This window comes from Neolamprologus multifasciatus, chromosome 1, assembly GCF_963576455.1.
Source record: "Neolamprologus multifasciatus chromosome 1, fNeoMul1.2, whole genome shotgun sequence".
Classification (NCBI taxonomy): Eukaryota; Metazoa; Chordata; class Actinopteri; order Cichliformes; family Cichlidae; genus Neolamprologus; species Neolamprologus multifasciatus.
The window spans coordinates 23281900-23289825 of record NC_140439.1 but is presented as its reverse complement, the minus strand read 5'-3'; the positions used below and the strand labels follow the sequence as shown (position 1 = coordinate 23289825).

The following is a 7926-nucleotide window of genomic DNA, read 5'->3' as shown; positions in this document are numbered from 1 at the left end:
ATCCAGATGTGAGACACATGCTTCCAATCCCAAGCTACTACACCCCAAATCACCTGACCCTTAGCAATTGAAATCACGTCTCAAACACACAGTTAGTTACATTAGCAAAAGGGTTTTGATTTTCAGAAAAGAAAGAAGAAAAAACAAAAAAACAGCATGCCAGTGTATAATCTTTCCTCTCTTGTTCTGGGTTGTCTAGCTGTATAAATCTGTCTTCAACTTTTTTTTTTTTTTGATGATTTAAGTCATTCGTGTAGCTTGCAAAGATCCTGTGCTTGCACAACAGCTCTGTGGTTACAGGAATGTGCACACACAATGCAGAAAACTGACACTATAATGTGTTTCTTTAAAGAACACACACTTAATTAAAAAAAAAAAGCTCTAAAAGCTGTCTGAAAAATAAACGTAAACAAAGAAAAGAAATTTGCTCTTTCTTTAACGGCAACGCTGAGCACATAAATGCAAACAAACTTGTGTGGACACACATCAGAATTGCCAAGGAGGAACAGTTTGAGCACACAGACTCCCTGGATGCCATGTCCAGTCTTGGGTCCAACCTGAAAAAATTGTGCCAACAGTTGTGTCATCCTTCACAGATGGGGACCACATCAGGGTGCATACAGCTAAGTCCAGATGTGTGAAAGAAGGGAGAACAGAGGGACTGCAGCAGGGAGGAAGGGTAGGAAAAGTGAGAAGAGAAATGGGATTGCATGAATTTTGCTGTCATAAAAAAAAAACAAAAAAAAAACAACAGATGTGCAGGTCCCAGAGGAAAGACATCTGGCTCCTCTCTCGCTTTCTCTTTCTCTCTCTAACTTTTCATCGAGCATGTAAGGTAAGAAAATTTAGAATGCTCTTGGCTTCTTAAGATCCGTATTGCTGGCTTCCTCCATTTTAACAGGGGTTTTATGGAGCAGCTTCCTTAATAGCCACTCACTTATAAAACAAAGCTGTAATGACATGCAAATGACTCAGGGAAACACTGTAAAGAGGATGTGATGTATGGCCCGTCTGTGCATTACAAGCACACACACCAAAACAGTAACACACAAACAACAAAGAAGCAGTGCTTCACAGAACAATGCAGAAATAGCTTTCTTTTTTCCCCCATCTTCAATATAAATACCAGTACAAAAGGGATGCAGTGCTGTGCAAAAGTCTTGAGCCACTATTCATTTCTTTATATGTTGCAAGGAAAATGAAAAATACCTGCAGCAATTTATTGAAACATGCAAACATGGAAATACAGTATATAGGCAAAAACAGAGTATGTACAAGTCTAACAAGCCATATTTGGAATCATCTTGTTGGCGTAAAATTAATATTTTAGGCCTGTTAAACTATGAAACCTTCACAATCTTTAACAGATTCAGCTAAATAAATGGGAACAAATGATGGGTTTTTGTGGCAGGATGCTGGTAACAAAGTCTCTAAATAAAATATAAAATTGGTTTCTTTGCTAAACTGACACATGCTGATTGAGTTAAGTGCCTTTTTATACTTGTATGATTTATAGGTCAATTATAAGTGGCCTTAATAAACAAGCAGTCCAATGCAAGTTCTGGATTCAAATGAGTGAAAATTGCTTTGATCACTGCCCTGGAAGCACGAGTTTACCAATAATTAAAGACTAAGAAAGTGGAAAGCATTGCTTGTAAGTGTGTTAGCAGCAGACCATCCATCAAACATCATCCTGGATTATGTGGATTATTAGTTCCTGGGACTGGTGATGTGTCATTACTATGATAAAGAGGTTTATTGTAATTATTACACTTCTTACATATTTCTTTCATAAGCAATATTTAGCAGCATTTCCCAGAAAGTCAAATGCATAAAGAAAAAAAAAGTTGCATTTACTTGCAGTGTATTCTCAGAAAATTACCTCCTAATTTAAACAAACCAACAGAATCATATCTTTTTTTTTTTTCTTTCAGGTGATCCTCCTCCTTTCCATCATTTCAGTCTCATAAAGAAGGTGTGTATGCATGTCGCTCGCAACCTGCCAGAGCATCTGCATCCTGACTCCAATTAGGAGAATAAACCAGAGGGAGGCATACACACCGTCGGGAGTTCAAAGGTCAGCTGACAGGATGGAAAGAAATAAGGCTGACAGACAGACAGCAAGTACAGTAGATAGAGTAGCAGGGAAATTATTCACTCTACAGTAAAACTGACTGAAGTAATAAGCCAAAGTCTCTCTCACGCTCTCGCTTTCACTCCGCATGTCCCCGTCACCTCTTCAGTCTGTTTCCTCTTCCCTCCTCTCTTCCTTAGTTTTGTTCTATTTATGACTTCCTCTGAAATCTCAGCGTCTCTTGCACACTTATGTGGGCCATAAATCAGCCATTGAAAAGGACAGCGGACAGGAGGAGAGAGAAATGGAAAATCGGAGGGAGGCCTTCAGTGTTGTCTGAGCAACCGTTTAAAGGCCCACCTGAGAGCTTTAAAACTGAAACCTGCTGGAAATATTAGCCGACACAGGCAGACAGGAGAACCAGCAGCATGTAGCATTAGCAAACGCCGTTGTGACAAGCCATCAGTGTCAACTCTGCTTTGTGACACTGCACAAGTGTGTTATTAATTCTTCTCGTGGGTGATTTAAATGTAATTTATTTCATACTGCATAACAAGAGCCATAACGGCATTTTTTTTTCTTATTATTTAATGAAATGCTCTCCAGCGTTGCAGCAGTTTGCTCACTGGTGGCTGCTTTCAGTGTGAGGGAGCTTGGCCAGAGCAGTTCAGCAGATGCAAAGAAGAGACTTGTATGGGACTCTGGGGTGATTAATTTTTGAAGTGTGTTGTAAAGAGCTATGAGATCCATAAACAGGAGAACACACAACAGGCAATCCCAAGATAGTGAGGGCTACAACACAGCTCACAAAGCACTATGGTCACATATAACCACAGCCAAGAATGATATCCAAAGCTTATTGTTAAAATCAATAGGACCTTTAACATACGAGAACACTTGTGACATTTATGGGACTGCATTCTGTTTTATCTAATTTTAAAAGGATCCCATTCTTTCTTTATTCCCCTTGTCAGAGTCAGAGTCTTTAATACATCTTTAAGGGACAAGATTATCTGATCTCAAATTTTCTAATGAAAGCTACAGGTTCAGCCTTGTCTTTCATGTGCAGTTCCTTAAATCTTTACACTGACATGTCTCACCAGGGTGTCTTTTAAAACAGAAGGGGTCTCCTTCAAACAATACCCTACTAAACTCAGGAAGAAAAAGAAACCCTTGAAAGAAAGAAATGGGGGTGAGTGTAGTGTGTGTGTGTGTACTGTTGTTTCATTAATATGCCCCTGAGACTATGGTGGCAGTAGCAGAAGAATGAGAGGTGGGTTATCAGCCCTCATCTGTGAGGAAAGCCCCTCGCTCCCCCTCCCTCGTGTCTCACTAGACTGTGCGTCCATCAGGCCTCATTACTCTAATGGTAGTGGCAGTGATTAAGGCTTCCTGGCTGCAGACCCCTTTGTTTGTTCACTTGTGTTTCGCCTCCATAAAGACAGTTTTCAGGATGCCTGTGGCCCAGCTCCCCCCTCCTTATGTAGAGATGTAGCACTGGCACAACGCCCCTAGACCTTGAAGTTATCACATGGGGGTTCATACAGGTTATCGCAAGAAAAAAGGAGGAGAAAGCCAGGAACTTCTCAGGTCCTGCATGCATACTGATAATATGGTGAGGGTGCTTAGCTGCAACAATGCTCTCCTTGGACTCTTTTTTTTCTTCGAGTCACTTATCATATGCCTGCACACTGTATGTACATGTAAAGAGTCGTGTGCTAGATTTATCACTGCAGAGCTACAGGCTAAACGAGCACCATCTCTCGGCCCAGCCCAATCCCCAGCCTAATTCGCAGACTACCAACAGCAAGGTGGAGTTGGAAGAGGTCAAGCTCCACCCAATCTGGTCCTACAATGAGCACTAATTATGATTTGCACATATACAGCTGGTAATTAACGGTGCAATAGAAAAATCAAACTCTAGGGAAAAGTTAATATTGTGGGAAAAAAAAAACAAAACCTAAGACAGAATAATGGTTTGGAGCAAAAGCCAGAGCTTTCAGGGTCAATAAATTTAACCTGGCTAAATCATCATAGTAACTTGTGCTGCTTAATCTGCTCTGGATAAGATTATAAAAACTCTTAGTTTAAAGTCAGCTTTAAAAGGTGCCACAAATTTTGTATTTTTCCAGCTGAATAATCTGAACGATACATTGATTTTCAGCTGAATGTAATATATATATATATATATATATACATATATATATATACACCTGTTAAACCCCACATCATGGCTTCAAATAAAACTATGGAGTTTCAGTATAAACCGCATCAAGTTGCCAAACTGTAGAAGGTGATGCAGAATGGTATGAATATGTTTCATACTATCCTCAGTTTTGGTACTCGTATTGTAGCAAAGAGCAGAACAAATAGTCAGGTTACGCCTCTGACTACAGCGCTGCAACTGAAATTGCGAGCCACTAAAGAAAGAAAGGCACTTGATTTATGCTTGCTCCAATTCTTTTGTGAGCTAAATGTTACAAACACAACAGTAAGTTTATCCCCATGTGAACCTCAAATTAATTGCAAGAAATGTTTTTAGGACTGGTCATAGACTTATACAGACTACTTCCCAAGTGGAATCATGTGGAAGAAACACCAAGATGCAAATACTGTATATACTCACTGGACCTCAGTATATATGAATCTGTCAGTCAGATACAGAATGCCTTACTGGATTTTTCCAACTCCTGATTATGACTGATTGGGATACTGTCAAGCCGGATAACACAAGAAAAACTTGGAATCCCTCTTCTTTCAAGGTGTCTTGTTCTTTAAACTTTTTATGAAATGCTTTATCACCTTTCTCTCCTTTTCTCTCTCTCTGTAAACTATTGGATAAAACAATTAGAACCTAAAAAGGAGTTTAGTTTTTAACGGCCATAAAGCACTATCATCATAAAACACACACACACACAAAAACCTCCCAGGAGACAAAGCTGCAACAGGAACCAGGTACTGCCTGATCCCTCTCCATCCACTACATAAGGGGAAAGTGTAGACATTCATTGTTCTTTGTACAACATTACTAAAGCAATCCTGTCTCTGGACTCAGTCAAGTGTTCAGTGATGTGAGGCACTCTGCCTGGCCTTCTTCAGTTTCACTCTATTCAGTTCTCTTTTTCCCTGCTTCATTCATAATGGATAGCTCTTTGGGTTGCTGTCACCAAGAGTCTATCAATGACTGAAAATCCATGGATCTCAGTGACATCAGTTGTCACTTACTGACATAAAATCCACTTGTTGTGTTCACGGTGAAGACAGATTAAGGTAAAATTAAAGGATTGCAAAATAGGCAAAATATGATTACGGAAGCATCTGTGGTTCAACAAAAGTTGAAAAGAGGTTGCATTAAAACTCAAATGAAAGTAGGTAAGTAGGGAGAAGAACTACAGACATCAGGTGCAGTCTTGCTCAATGGGAGGCCTAAAATGTAACAGGCTTTTAAAAATGCTCATTGTGGCATGCACCTATAACACCCCAAGAGGACCATCAGCTGCCAGGCGCTGAAACTTGAAAACGATGACCATGCAGAACAATGTCTGTCATGGGAGGCCATCAAAAAAAAAAACACGTACACAAAAAGCAAGCAAACAAGCACAATATGTACACAACGACCAAGTGTAAACAAAGAGCGGTATCTGTTTGTCCTACATCTGAGCAGTGAGCGTCAGAGCTGAGGACCTGTACACAGCTGTTCTTCCTGTGCTGTCAGTGGGCTTCACCAGGCTGGGGCTGTCCCAAAGGCCTGTACTGGGAGGCCTGGATACAGTCTGACATCTGGACTACACAGGAGGGAGGGATCCTTCCCACTCTCAGATTTTTTATTTATTTATTTTTTTACTGCCTCTCTTTCTATCTCAGTCTATCCATCTTTGTCTCTGTTAGTAACTCCCACTCTCTCTCATTTCCCTCTCCTCTATTTTCTGTATCCTTCTGCGGAAGGGCCCACAAGTCGCAGTCGCTAGGGAAAGGATGATGAACAGCTCTACAACTGAGCCAGCTGACTCCTTAGCAGCAGAACTGTCACCTTGTTCCCTTCATTCTCCCTCTATGCACTTTCTCCCTTTAAATTCTTCTCATTGTATTGCCTCAGTTCACCTATCTCTTATTCCACCCTGGCAGGGCTACTGAAGGAAAGAGCTCAGGGACAGTCTACATATGCAGCCTCAGAGGAGAGCTGTGACATGTAACAGCTTTCAAGTCATTAATCAGTATTGGGTGTCACCATCTCTTTATTCCCAAAAAGAAAATTATCATTATATGTACTGAGAAATACACATTTTCTATTGATTTTGTTTTTATTTGTTGGAATTCAATAAGTATAAACACTTTTTTATTTTATTGCAATGAGTGCAGATCTTCAGACCTGCATGGTACAATGAGAGCTCTTTGTGGAGGCAAACTACTAAATAACAATATTCAGATCTTTGTCCTTTATTGACCTCTTTGTGAAGGTGCACAGTCCTCTGCCTACATCTTGGCTTCACCTTAATGAGCTCAGCATCACTGGCTACACTGACTTTGTTTTCACTCTTATAAGAGACAAGAACTTATGCTTAAGCCTCCATAATGCTTTAAAGAGCTGCCATAACCTTCTGTTATTCTTCTGGTTCTTTGTTCTTGTCTCCTGCTTGATAAGGCATGCCAGCGCCAAGGTCATGGAGACAGGAGAGAGAAGAAGAAGGGGGGGTGGGTATTTCTCTGGTGTAAATGAATAGTTCTCTCTCTCTCTAGATGAAGAGGAAGAACCTCATCAAAATGTTGTCTCTTCCCTTCACAAAACGAGACTACATTCAAGTCAGATGAATGAGAATTGTCACGCGCAAAATCATAATTACAAGCCCACATATTCCCTCCAGCACCGGGGAATGACTTTATCAGGCACCCACTGGTCTGTTCTTGTGCATTTACTAGGGGAGGATCCTCTAAGCCCTTCTCTTGTCTGCAATCTGCGATTGTTGTATTCCAAGGGGGGTATCAAGGCTGAAAGGACCAAATTTAACAAACCTAATTATCATGCTTTAATTAGTATCAGGGGTAAACCTCGGTGGGACACCTGCAGACTTAATTTATATCCTGACAAGCCGGGAACAAGTGTTAATGTACCGTATTTATGATAATGCCCCAAAGTGTACAGGAGGAGCAGGAGGAAGCTCACCTCAACTCTTCCAGAACAATGTGAGAGGCAGGTAATTACAGGGAAAGGGTCTGAAGTGTTCAGGGATCAACCCCGTCCCAATGTTGATGCACAACAATAAAATAACCTCAAATGTTATCTGTGGTATTAAGACGACTTCATACCTGGGCATTAAGCTGTTTTTCTCTTGGAAGATTCCAAAGGTAAAACGATAAAATCGTTTAATTTTTTTTCCTTCCATATCCAATAAAGAAAAATTAAATAACAAGAAACGAATCGACAAAGATTAAAGAGAAAAATTATAAGGTGGCATCATTCCCTATTCTCTGTTTTTCTGTTAAGCGGGTATATGGGCCCCACATCGCCGAGCTGAGAAATGCTAGCCTGCACAGAAAATTCTGCTACCACAAATAAATGGGACAATCGTTGTCCTATTAGTCAAAAATAGATGTGCCGTTTGTCTGTTGTGCTACCACAAGCAAACCTTTGCAATTGAAAAAATAGGTTAGCAGGGCGGGGAAGAAACCTGGAAAATTGTGCATATTCTGTATAGTAAGTGTTTACATAGTTGAAAACCACTACAATCTTCCATCCGGCCTTGATGTGCTGAAGACAAAAAGAAGCGGCGGACTTATTTCCACTGATCAATTATGGAGGTCATGTCGCACGGTGTTGAAATGTCCTATACAAAATGAGAAAACAACGAAAACAT

General features: G+C 40.4%; 1 long non-coding RNA gene across 3 annotated transcripts in view; it reads right to left on the bottom strand.

The window, feature by feature from the left end:
- The window catches only part of LOC146525769 (uncharacterized), a 170230-nt gene that overhangs the window by 104 nt on the left and 162200 nt on the right, over positions 1–7926 (bottom strand). For 2 of the 3 annotated variants that reach the window (XR_014873632.1, XR_014873633.1), the window contains one exon: positions 4280–7896. This is a non-coding gene — a long non-coding RNA (uncharacterized LOC146525769). Of the gene's footprint in view, positions 662–4279; positions 7897–7926 lie in introns of those variants that run through there. The other variant, XR_014873635.1, reaches the window with a different exon arrangement.